Source organism: Apus apus, chromosome 4 (genome assembly GCF_020740795.1).
Source record: "Apus apus isolate bApuApu2 chromosome 4, bApuApu2.pri.cur, whole genome shotgun sequence".
NCBI lineage: Eukaryota > Metazoa > Chordata > Aves > Apodiformes > Apodidae > Apus > Apus apus.
Genome location: NC_067285.1, coordinates 53,444,873 through 53,458,141, shown reverse-complemented (window position 1 = coordinate 53,458,141; position 13,269 = coordinate 53,444,873).

Genomic DNA, 13,269 nt, shown 5'->3' with positions numbered 1-13,269 from the left:
CACTCTGCCTCTCACTAGACCACATTCCTCAAAGCCCCACCCAACCTGGCCTTTAACACTTTCAGAGATGGAGCATCCACCACTTCCCTGGGCAACCTGTGCCACTGTCTTACCAGCCTCACGCTAAAGGTTTCCTCTTAATACCCAACTTAAATCTACCTTCTTTCAGCTCAAAACCATTCCCCCTCATCCTACTGCTATATGCCTTTTATAAAAAGTCTCTCCTTGTCTTTCCTGTAGCCCCTTCAGGTTCTGTAAGCATGCTATAAGTTCTCCCTGAAGCCTTCTCTTCTCCAGGCTGAACAACCCCAACTCTCTCAGCATGTCTTTGTAGGAAAGGTGCTTCAGGTGTCTGGTCATCTTTGTGGCCCTTCCCTGGACTTGGTCCGACAGTTCCATGTCCTTCTTGTGTTAAAGACTTCAGATTTTCCATGGGTAAAAAGTTAATGAAAACCAGGATATAGTGAAGAAGTGCACAGAGTATTGCGTATGACTAAGCCAAATCCTGGACTTGCGGGCTGGCTAGTCTATTTAGAGCCCCTGTGCAAGTGTAAGCCTTGTCTTTAAGTTTTATACTGTGTTTAGGTGAAGAGATCTTCCAGGAAGACTTCAACTTAGCTTCTAGTGCTTCTAAGTTATCAAAAGAGTGCATCTTATAGATGCTGAGGAATAACCTATCTTTCTTGCTGGCTAAAGAAATGATCCAAGTCATAGACGCACTAAAATGTTATTACTTGATCTGACACTGATGCAAATACCTTCTTACTACGATAATGTTTGCACTACGGTAATGCCTGGAATGTTGGACTGAGGTTTGACTACTTTGAAACCTGGAGCTGTATTATTTGTAACTCTCAAATACTCTGTGAGCTGCAAAGTACTCATGAACACTTTCATTTACATACATTTTATTGCAAAATTCTAAAATGTAAGGCTAGAACTGATTTATCAATCACATTCTTATTAAATAATACTTTTGTCATTTGTAAAAGAAGTGACATAGGGAGACCAGCAGGGAATAGTCCATACCTCTATAATTATGCATGGTAAGTTTTCATCAGCTTTTGTTACCAATCTGAAAGCAACTCAGATAAAATCAGAGTCAATTAATGAATGAAAGAATGAAATCTATGGCAAATGTTAGTCATAACAATAATCTACTACTACTACCTACTAGTCTTTATGCATCATCAATTAAAAAGTCTAGAAAGAATTTTGTCTATAGTCTTCATCTATTCAAAGTTTTATTTCATGTTTCTCATGCCTTAATGAGCAGGAATGAAAGAGGAGACAGCATGGTTAAGGTTGAAGGTATGTTTGTAATATTCTTGATGTGAAGACTGGGTGTATAGCCCCAACCCTAAACAACTGATTTTTATTCTGTTAAAAATTCTTTTTGTTTCAGCTTTCTTTGAAAACAAAAAAGCTGCCAGCTTCAAGGGTGAAAGACAAAGAGTAAAGATAATTTTGTGAGCATCTTCCTCCAGACTACAGAATTACCCTCTAAATGAATGACAAGTGTGGCTACAGATTTCACTGTATTTGAAACACAGCATAAAGCTCATTCATGTCTTCAGTTTAACATCACATTAAAAACAACAATGAAAAGGAAAGAGCACGAAAACAGCCCCACCAGCTTTATTGGAGAAAGAAAGGAGCACACCACTCCTGCCTGTCTCTCTAGTGTGGAAATGATAATTTGTAGCATGCTTAGGTGCTACTTGTGTGGTTAACCCCAAGTGCCAATTCTCAAAATGCTTTTCAGCTGCTGTGTAATTCTGAAACCCTCCCCCTGTAGGTCCTTCATTTTCAGACATTAAAGTCTTCAAATTCCATTGCTTGCACAAATCATCGCCTCAGGATGAAGTGTTAGATACTGTGTCTGTCTGATGACCACACATTGACCAGAATCAAACATTCAGATTTTTCTGGGGGAAAGTTAAAACTCATACTCCCTAACTGGATTTTAAAAATCACACAAATTAGTTTTAGACAGAGAAAAATGATGAACAGTCAAAATTTTTTCTTTGGGCTCATGCAATTAATACTTTGGGACCAGCAAGAAAACAAAATAGCTTGACCATGTCTGCCTGATTGAAGCATTCCAGACAAAAGGAAGGGGAAGAGGGTAAGGATTTTTGGATACCAAACTCTCCTGCCTGCATGTTTTTTACATTAATCACTTGAAGAAACACAGAACCTGCACTGAGAAGTAAGGGGAATGTAAGACCTGCTCTCCGAAGAGTTTCCTAGACATTCATGCTCCAGTTAATTATTGCTCTTATGCAAAGTGTGACAGCCTCAACAGGAGGAATAGAGAGTACTTTCTTGCAGCAATTATAGCTGTCCCTTGGAGGTGCGGGTTTTAGTTCTACTATGATGAGGATAACATTGTATATGGGGCTCTTGACCTCACTGGAATGTTTTAACAAATTAATAAAACAAGAGTGGATGTAAGTTATAGGAATAAGAAAAACACCACCACAACATTTTCTGCTGTGATACTTTAAAGAAAATTACTTCTCTTTTTTGAATTGAAGACCATAGGCACTAACCCTCAGCAGACATGCCTACAATATTACTTGAAGTATGTATAAACACTTTTTGTCTGGTAGAGCCCAACACAAAGAAGCTTAAAGCTGTGATTAGGAAAACAGCTTTAGAGCAGTTTTGCTGAATAAACCAGTTGCTTTATTTTTTTTTCCTAATTCTGAAAAATTATGACAGTTAAAATGGAAGCTAAAAAACCAAAAAATGCTGGAGAAAAATCTTAAAACACCGAGATCACTTAACACACCTTGATGCAGGAGTAGTGAGTTGCTTCCACCTTTGCAGGACTGTGGTGGAGCACTTGAACACTGAATAGCAAGATGCAGGCTCCAACCTCAACCTCTCCCTGCTGTTTCATATAGAAACTGAACAGAATTGTGGCCTCTATGCTAGACTTCAGATGGCAGGAGATCAGATACATATCAGTATTGCAATACCCAAACCCTCCCTTGTGAAGAGGGGATGAGACACTGGAACAGGTTGTCCAGGGAGGCTGTGGATGCCCCCTCCCTGGAAGTGTGAAAGGGCAGAGTAGATGGGCCTTGGAGCAATCTGGTCTACTTAGAGGTGTCCCTGCCCATGCATGAGGGTTGAAACTAGATGATTTTTAAGGTTCCTTCCAACCCATCTTGTGATTCTTCGAGGGTTGGATGAACAAGCTTTTGACCAGATCCTTCTGTATGTAGTAGTATGGATGGAAATTCCGAATGACCACACTAGCAATGTCCTGGGTAGAGATGAATTTTTTTATTTATTTGCATGTAGGTTGATTTGATCAGAGAGAAACTCTCATCTTCTGTCCTCACTTCTGTTTAAGTTTGTTGCATTTTTTGTTTGTGTGTTTGTTTTAAATCTTAGTATACTAAGTCAACATAGTGCTTTGGAAATGCAGATTGAGTGGAACCACAGGAGCATTTTTCACCAGACTTATGTTTACCTACTGCATGGTTTTTACTGGATCTTAACAGGAAATCTGTTGCTTTGCACTTGGTGAGGGGAGGAAACAGTGTCAATATCATGTAAGCAAATGACCTAAGATACTCTAATCCACCTTAATTTTATATAAAGTTGCAAGATTCAGTGTTCTAGACTACTGTAAAGTCCCTAAAAACTCCCAGAAAATGAAAATTTTGAACATTATAAAAGGCTAGTTCTGAAGAAATTAAATGTTCAAATGCATATTATAATGCAGTTGAAAGTGTGCTTTTTGTCCTTTGAGTATCTTCTCCCTGCTTTGAAAGAGAAGATAAACATTTCCTGAGCTTTTCCTCTTGCAGACCTACAGCATGGAATGTCTTGGGAAGTGGCATGTCTGGCCTGCTGGCAGATGATCCACCAGTATTAGCAAGCAGAAACACAATTTGACTTTCACTTCTCATGCAACTGTCACATCAAAAGATCCATCAGAAACCAAATGACCATTTGAGGCAGGTTTCTGAATTAGCCTCAAGCTTAATCCCCTTTTCTCCTTCAGTGGCTGAGGGATTTGTGATCATAACTGAAACATGCTTTAAAAGCCTTGTTGTCTTAATCTTTTGAGAATTCTGACATTTAATAGACCTGGAAAACTTAAATGAATAGAGAATAAGAGTAGTTCCTATATCACCTAAACCTCTGGGAGGTATAAGATCACAAAGTAGGAGAAATGTAAAAAAAAATAATATATATTTTTTTAATGATATGTAAATGCCCGATGCTGGAGGGTGTTGAAAATAAGAAGAAAAGACATTGGGAGACAGAGGGAATTAATGTTTGGAAAGAAAAAAAATAGTGATTTCTGTTACAATTTAAAAAAAAAAAATCACAAAAAACCAAGGAACTTTTCAATCTATAAACCAATAGACCAATTAAACCATAAAATCAGCTACAAGACTAGCACTCAAGTCACAGCATTTTGTTGCTGACCACAGTAGGCTTCATGGCTTTTTATTTTCTCTCTCTCTCTCTTCACTGTGCCAGTTAGTAGGAATTCTCAGCCAGGCTGAACCAGTGTGTTGCAAAAGGAATCTACAATAGGAATAATGTCCTTACACCATTTATCTGCATACCCTAGTTATTAAATTCTTTGCCTTCGTGTGAGTGACTAGTCATAGCATGTGTGAAATCACTACCCTCAACTTGCTGGTCATGCATCAAAAGAAGCGTAGCCAGCAGGTCAAGGGAGGCAGTTCTCCCCCTCTGCTCTTGTGAGACCCCATCTGGAGTACTGTGTCCAATTTGGGAGCCACTAGCCTATGGAGCTGTTGGAGAGAGTCCAGAGGAGGGCCACAAAGATGATCAAAGGGCTGGAGCACCTCTCCTATGAAGACAGGCTGAGAGAATTGGGGTTGTTTAGCCTGGAGAAGAGAAGGCTCCGGGGAGACCTGAAGAAGAAGACGACCCCTTCCAAACCTTAAGGGGACCACAGAAAAACTGTGGAGGAATGTTTTACAAGGGCTTATAGTAACAGGACAATGGGGAAAAATTTAAGCTGAAAGAGGGGTGATTTAAGTTAGACATCAGGAAGAAATTCTTTAGTGTGAGGACAGTGAGACACTGGCACAGGTTGCCCAGGGAAGTTGAGGATGCCTCATCCTTGAGTGTGTTCAAAGCCAGGTTGGCTGGGGCTTGGAGCAACCTGGTTTAGTGGGAGACTCATGCAGGGGGTAGGAACTACATGGTCTTTAGGGTTCCTTCCAAACCATTCTGTTATTCTATGAAATTATTGGCATATATTTTACTTCTGTCCACAGAATATATCTCATTGAGATTATGCCACCTATTTACTTGTCTTTGCTATGTTTTCCACTACTCCAATGTTCAGATTGAGCTCTGGGTAACTGCTACTTTTGATGATTTATTTGCAGACAGCTGTTAAGTATTTGTGGCGGTGTTTTGTTTGATGTTTGGGTTTTTTGGGGGCATTTTATTATTTGATTTTATTTTTTTTATTGTGTGTGTTTTTTGTTTTGTTTTTTTTTCTTGAGACTTTAATAACTCATAATACTGTTCAGTAACTCCTAATGCTGTTCAATAACTAAAGTCAGCTCACACACCAGCACATTCAAGGCTTTGCCACTGGAGAAGACCCAAAGACAAATGTTTCATGCACAACAAGGGGTTACAATCACTGTCAAAATAGCCTTTTGTTTCAGAGCTCTGTTAGAAATTAAAAATGCAGCCACTAAGTTAATAGAAATGCCAAAAAATATCCTTAAAAAAGTTTCATGACATAGTTTCTAGGCCTGAAAAAGCAGTAGGCATCTGTGTATTTTTAAGGCAGATAGTTTGTGGCCGTGCCATTATTATAATCACATATACATGAGGATAATTTTAAAAACGAAGGATTTTTTACAAATAATCAAAATTTTAGCTACATCATCTGAATGAAGGGTTACACCATCTATTTACAGTCACAGAGTTCCTGAAGCAGCTAAAGAACTAAAATATGTTTTGTATGCTTTAAGAAAAAATAAAACAAAAACTCACCAAAACAAACTGTTAAAAACTATTTAAAATTTACTGTCTTTTTTCTTTTTTTTTTGTTGTATTAGTTTTCTTGTTTTTTTTCTTCACCCCCATTTCCCCCTCCCTCCTTTTCCCCTGTTTTTTCCATGAATACCCTTCTCTCCTTAATGTTTTCCTTTCAAAATACTTTTCCTGTTGAATATTAGCCACCGAGTATTGTCTTCTTGGTCTCAGGTTTTTTCCTTATGCTGAAACAAAACGCCTGAGCTTTAGCTTTGACTTTACATGTATATAGGATAAATATGCTTTTGTACCAGAAAAAGGGAGCAAAATGGGAGAATCATCAATTAATGCTTTATATAGCCTAGAGAAAGAAAGTACTCAGAAGAACAACACTTCTAAAGTTAACTTTGCTTTATGTACATACCAGTGATGGCATTATTGTGATCGTCCTGTAATGTCTTGTGAGAAATCATGAGGGATAGTGCCACAACCATGAAATTAAAAAGGACTACTTCTGTGGAGCAGACCATTATTATGTGGTGTCTTATTTCTCAGAGGGTCCGTTATCTCTTCATCACCAGAAAAATCAGGATCTGCAATGAAGTGCCACAGACTGAGCTGGAGAGGAGGCAGAACTGTAGAGGAAAGGCCTTGGGAGAACAGAATGTACCAGTGTCACATCTCACCAGCCTTAATTTAGTGATCAGAATTTTGGAATTCAGCAGTTTAAAAAAATTGTTTCATTTATGAGTGCCAGGTGCTGAAGAACATAAGGGAAGAAGGTAACCTGTATAAAATGTAAAAAGAAGCAAAATAACAGACCCCAACCTCTATACCTGAAAGTATTTTGGTTTGTTTTCCAGCACATGCTTTGAATTTAATGAAACATTTGGGGAAACTTCTAAATGAAAATGGAAATGTTGCTTTCTGAGAAGCTGGCCCAGCACAACATGTGAATTATTTAGAGACAACTTGTATTATTTCTGCTTTTAAAGAGCAAAGAAAATGTTTTGTTTGGGATTTTTTTCTGTTACTTTAGTCTTAATTGTCCTAATTTCCTCATTGCTGTTTTTAATTCCATTTTTTTTCAAAACACAAGTTATACCTCATAGTAATTAAATAAGAGTATCTAACAAAGAGTAGCAATAAATTTTTAGCTGCTCATCTGCAACTAAAAGAGAAAAGAGAGACTTTTTGATAATCCTGACTGATTGCATTACAGAGATGTGAAAGGGCCCTTATTATAGTGAAGGGTCAGTTCTGAAATCTTACCTCAGATATAACCTTAAATACAAGTGCCCTCAAAAGAAAACAACATGCAACATGGAAACTAAAGAACTGTTAGTCCAAGTAGCAAAGTCTGTAACTACAAACAGTATTTATAACATTTCCTTGAATTAATTAATTGTTTTATTTCCTCTCTACCTCTGTTCTCTTTACTTTTTTTTCAATTCAATATTTCAAACTTTTTAAATCTCTCAGTCACATTCTTTGGCTGCTGTGTTCATATATTCACACACAGCTTCACTCCTCATCTGAGCTTCAGCCATCTCTTTCCTATCTGTATCAGAGGAGGTGAAGCTTCGTCTTAACCCTGTTTCATTTTACACAGAGATATTGTTTTTTAGGCTCAGGTCTACACACCAATTTCATTAATGATGTTCTAAAAATCAAGTAGGAAAAATGCATACGTAACTGGGGTATAACTGGTCAATTTTTAAATATTTCCTACTGGGTTGAAATCAAATTTTACCTGTTGTTGCTTTTCAGACATTTAAAATAATTCTAATCCTAGATCAAATAGAATTTATTTTTCTTTTTAAAAAATTACATTAGCATTAATATTTTGCTGAAACAGAAGTGATGGCACTGAGACACATGTATGTCCCACTTTCCCTGAGTTTTTCTGGAGGATCTTGTATAGATAAATACAAGGCTGTGAAAATGGAAAATCAAACTTATTCTTACCCAAAGAATGGTTTTGCTGTGACCAAGTTCAGGAGAGTTTCATCGTCTTACAGCTGGGATACTAAAATTCACTCACATGCTCACTTTCAAAGCATTATATGAAAATGTGATTGATTCTGCTTGTATATATATTTGTATGGCATGAATGATTTTGTCAGTAAATTCTACATTAGACAGATTCTAAATCTGCTTGTCTTCTACTTTCTCTGTAATTCCTGCAGCCCAGGAGTCATGATTTGAAGATGAGATGCTTCTAGTTTAATATTCCCTGAGCATAAAATCCAGTGTATAATTTATTGGTAAATAAATCCACTAGCAAAAAATCTGCCTGTGAGAAGGGGGACAGTGCAATAAATGCAGGATGTATAGCTTACACAGAGGAGAACAAAATATAAGAACAGGCAGTATGAAAAGTAAAATTATTACAATTCTTTATAATTTCTATTGGACATGTCTCTGTCAGCTTTGTTTTCTTAGGTACTTTGGGAGGGGGAAAAAAATCAATTTTAGCTCTAGGAAAGCTCTGACTTAATTTGGTTCACTAGCTGCCTCTGAGATCAAATTAGAGTCCAACGGGTTTGTGTATTTTCATATGCTTGTATATAAACATACATGTACACATGAAAAATGGACCGAGTTTCTTGAAATGCTCTAGGTACCTAAACACATTATGACCAAGTGGTTAGATTCTAAAGCATACTTGGAATAAGAAGTATTTTGCAAAAAAAAAAAAAGCTTTATCAGTAGAATCAAAGAAATTTCAGGACATTCAGCAGTAACAGACGGAGCTGGAGAAATGTCCTGTACAACCCTATGTTTATAGGTTCCCTTAGATTCCTAGAAAAACTGGATAGTTTCTGTTATTTTTGTAGCTATAAATTTATAGTGAGAGCATAAATTTATATATATAAAATAATTTAGCATAGAAATATAGATTGTAAGTGTCTTGCTTTCTCACTTACAGATCAGTTATATCAAAACAAGACAGAGGCATAAATGTCCATTCTTTAGATAGAATAAGAAAAATAAAAGTGAATTCATATGGAATTTTAGTAAATGTAGTTTTCTGGCATAATAAAACTGTCATAATAGTCTTAATTAGAGATCAAAAGCTTGATGCTTTAGGCTTTGAAAGCACATAATACAAGATCAGTCTAATTTTACTGACTCCAGTGCCTTGTATCACCCGCATAGGCCACAGCTTCCTGCTTTATGTTTCCTTTCTATTTTAATATCTATGGGAATGGAATCTGCTCTTCAGTGTTCAGCAAATCTGCCTCCTGCTGCTGCTGCCTTTGACCTAGGCCTGTTACCATGTCTTCTGCAATGATGCTGAACCACCAAGAGTGTGTTTTGCAGTCTGGAGATTCCAGCACAGTTCTCCCTAAAATGGGTTGTCTCGTTGTCTGCTTTCCAAGTAATTTCTCACTGGATTTTCAGGTTCACATAGGACCATTCCAATATATTTATGGTAGAATACAGTAGGATAACTCTGCTTAACTCAGTATGATTTATATTCATGCAAATATGATGACAGTAGAGCTCAGTATGTTTTTCTGAGGAAAACACAAGCTGAAGCCAAGTTGGGGGGATTTCTTTTCCTGCCTGACAAGGATACTCTACTTCTAGAACATCTCCTAACTAATTGTTCCTGTTAGAATGCAGATAAAAGTCCTCCTTCATTTCACTTTTTATAGGTCAGAGATACTTCTGTTTATCCTCAGTACCCTCTGATAACATGTGCAGAATAACTGTCTATTTGATTTTTAATGCACTTGGTAGTTAGTGTCACTAAGGACTAAATCCTACATACAGAAGATCAGAACAAAGTCTGAATTTTCAGTGAACTGAGTTATGCTTTGTTAATGTCAAGGAAGATAAATGATTACTCTGTTTTAGATATACTCAAGGAAGATTATAGTTTCAGGATTGCTGTCTCTGGCTGTCTGCCGTTTACAGTCTGTTTTGTTCTTTATTATCTGCATGTTCTGAATGTTTTGCTCCCTTGCTCTCAATTTCAAATATAGTGCAGACAGCTTACAGCACACTGTTGGATGTGGGGCTTTAAACTGACAAATTTGTTCTTTTTATATCGTCTTCAATTCTGTCATTGGATTTCATGCTTTACTCTTACAAATATTTGTGAAAATCATAAAGAGATCAGGGAGAGAAGTGCTCCAGACAACTGAGACCAGTCAATTTTCTTTCAGTGTATGATTTGTTCTTGGTGTAGCCATCATGTACTACACAAAAAGCCTGGAAGTCTGGACATTATGGAGCTTACACAGAAACCATGATATATAATATTATGAAACTTGGTACAGCCTGAAATTACCAAACAACGACTCTGATGAAAAGTGACTATGAGGAAAAGGAACAGTGGGTGACAGAGGGCAGGAAATTAAACCCATTGGTACACTAGTTGGAAGCCGTTAGTGCTAAATTATAAGGATGGGTCAGTATGACACTGTAAATAGATCTGGTGTGATAATACAAGAACATCTGTGTGATCATTAGGTTTGAATCTAAACTCTCTCTTCAACCAGTTTTTATTAAACATTTTGTTTTGTGAAACATTGATGAATTATGTTGCTTAATGCAATAGACTACATACCTCTGTCCCTTCTGAAGTTTAGAAACAGAGCTACTGCAATAAAATGATACTGTATCAGAACATGGAGCTATGTGCAGGCTTTAGAAAATATGATGTGTAGGCTGGATTCTTCAGTTTGATGTGTTCATTTAGCAAGATTTTGGGGAGCAGTACTACAAAATTTTGGAAAACCAGGACAGCCAGGGAATGCATACAAAGCTGGTGAAGCTGACTGTATCAGAAGCTCTTACATCTTGGGGATTAAAAGAGATCACAAAAGGAAAAAAAAAACACAACACATTGAGGAGCATGGTGCTGCATGGAAGATTCAGGGCTGTATGGCAAGAGGTCAACTCAGAAAACTAACAGTGTAAGAGTTACAGATTAAAATTCATGTTCCTTCCTTTATTTTCCTTATTCTTATATTAAGGAAGACAAAATGATCTCTAGAAAAAGAATGATACTGTTTTGGGTTTTTTTCTTATGCTGGAACTTTGAAGACCAAAAGCATTAAAGATTTTTTTTTTAAATTAAAATCAATGTGTATTTAAAAAAATGTTAATTCTAATTCCAAAAATGTAAATATGTAGCTACGAAAATTAAAAAGGCCACCAAGAGAGATTAGTCAGAATGGGGATTCAGGTAAAAGTTTCTGTATTCTACAGTATATGAGAAAGTGTAGGCAAATACTAAGCTGCTAGACAGGGAAACACCAACGAACATAAGCTGAAAAACCAAAGGCTTTAAAAGTGATCTTGAAGCACTTTACACTAAGAATGATAAATGAGTAGAGAAAGTAAAACCTACTCTTGTACCTGCAGTGAAGCAGACTCATGACACTTATCAGAGAATTTCAGAAATACACATTTCTGCAGTTTAAATAAAGCGGTAATTAATTTTAACCAAGAAGAAAGAGGAAGAGAATTAGTTCAGCTGCTGTCTCAATAACTGTAAGAAACTGGCAGCTGAAAAGAGAGGATCTATTTAACAGTGACACCATTGAACAGCAAATTAATCCATCATGGTTAGGCACCTTGCAGCAGTCTGCAAAATGCTTTTGGCCCATCACTTCTGTAGCTACATCAATATACATATTGTTATATATTGACCAACAGGAGGCTTACATGAAATTGTATTACAGTGAGACATCAAAAACTGAAACCTGCATATATCAGCTCAGATCACTACATCTTAATAAGAATTTAAAAAAACAGTCAGATGTCTAAAACAAAAAGCCTGTGTGCCTTTGTTTAGAGAATTGAATTAAAAAAAAACCCACAACAACAAACGCAGAAAACAGATACAAATCTAAATAGATAGATCTAAATAGACAAAAAAGGAGGATGACTTGAAGTTGTTTTTTTTATTCATTTGTTTTAAGCATAAATTTAATTGTACTGCTAGTCTTGTGGTTCCTCATTGTGAAACAAATATCCATAAGTATTAAGAACACCTGTGGTGTTAAAAACATAATTATAAGAGCATTTTGAAGTTTAAATCTCTCACAGTTACAAACAGGTAGCAGCTCATTTCTTTCAGGAAAACACACTTAAGAGGAAAAGATACGGAAGTCATGCCACTACATACTTACACTGTGTTTGTACATGTGTGCATTCATGTTTTGAAGAAGCTGATATTTTATTATGTTAAGAAGGACCACCTTTGGCACAGGAACCATGTGAGCTTATTTTCTAAACTGTTAAACTTTTTGTGACAAAAACATACCGTGCTTTTTTTCTTCTCCTGTGTAAATATGGCTTTTTGGGAACCATGACTCCAATCACAGACCATGAATATCTGGACAGAAAATGGGACCAGCTGGTGCCATTGCCTGGTACTTTTTACATTTTCTTTAGGGTGCTGGTTGGGAGGGGGTTTGGCAGAGAGCTGCACATAGAAGACAAGAAACAGAAGTTGTCACTGGAAAAAGACTCAGAATTGGCTACAGCAGCACTCCACCAGCTGCCATTACAATGTGCATTGTGTGCATTTGCACGGTGTAGAATCTAATTCAGTTTTACAGTCATACAAGAATGGGAGGCAACCACCAAACATCCATCACTAGACAGCATGATAAATAAGCTGTTATTTAGATCATGTATTTAACCCAGTCAAGAGATCTAGACTGGAAAAAAAAAGGGGGGGCCAGAAAAGACAGGATCAAAAAAACATCATGTGAAATAAAACAAAAAAGACAAAGAACTATCTTCCCTGCTTCTTTGGACCAGGGTCACTGACAACTATATAGAAGCAATACATGATTATTGTTTATGAGTTTAATTTGAGACTTCTAATTGCAGTAGTGGGAACTAAAAAAAAAAATAAAGAGGGTTTTGTGAGGGTTCTTTGACAAGTTTCCAGGAAGGTTCTTAATGTTTGGAACACTGAAACATTTGCTTATTGGTAATACTTGGAGAAACATCCTGCATTTAATCAAAGATACATAGGGACATTTTTCAAAAGTAACTTCTGCACTTATGGCCAGTTTTTAATGATATTTTGCCCTTGATGGATTCAGAGGGGTTGCTAGGTGTATGAAAACCATATGTTAAGCTAGCTCCTAAAAGATTTAGAGTGCTTAGGCATATTTCTTTTTGTTTTGTGGTGTATCTTGCTTTGCAGACATTTAAGAAAAATCTTTACTAATCCAGTTCTATGTGTGCATATAGCATATGGCTTTTAAAATGGCTAAATATTGCACTCCTTTT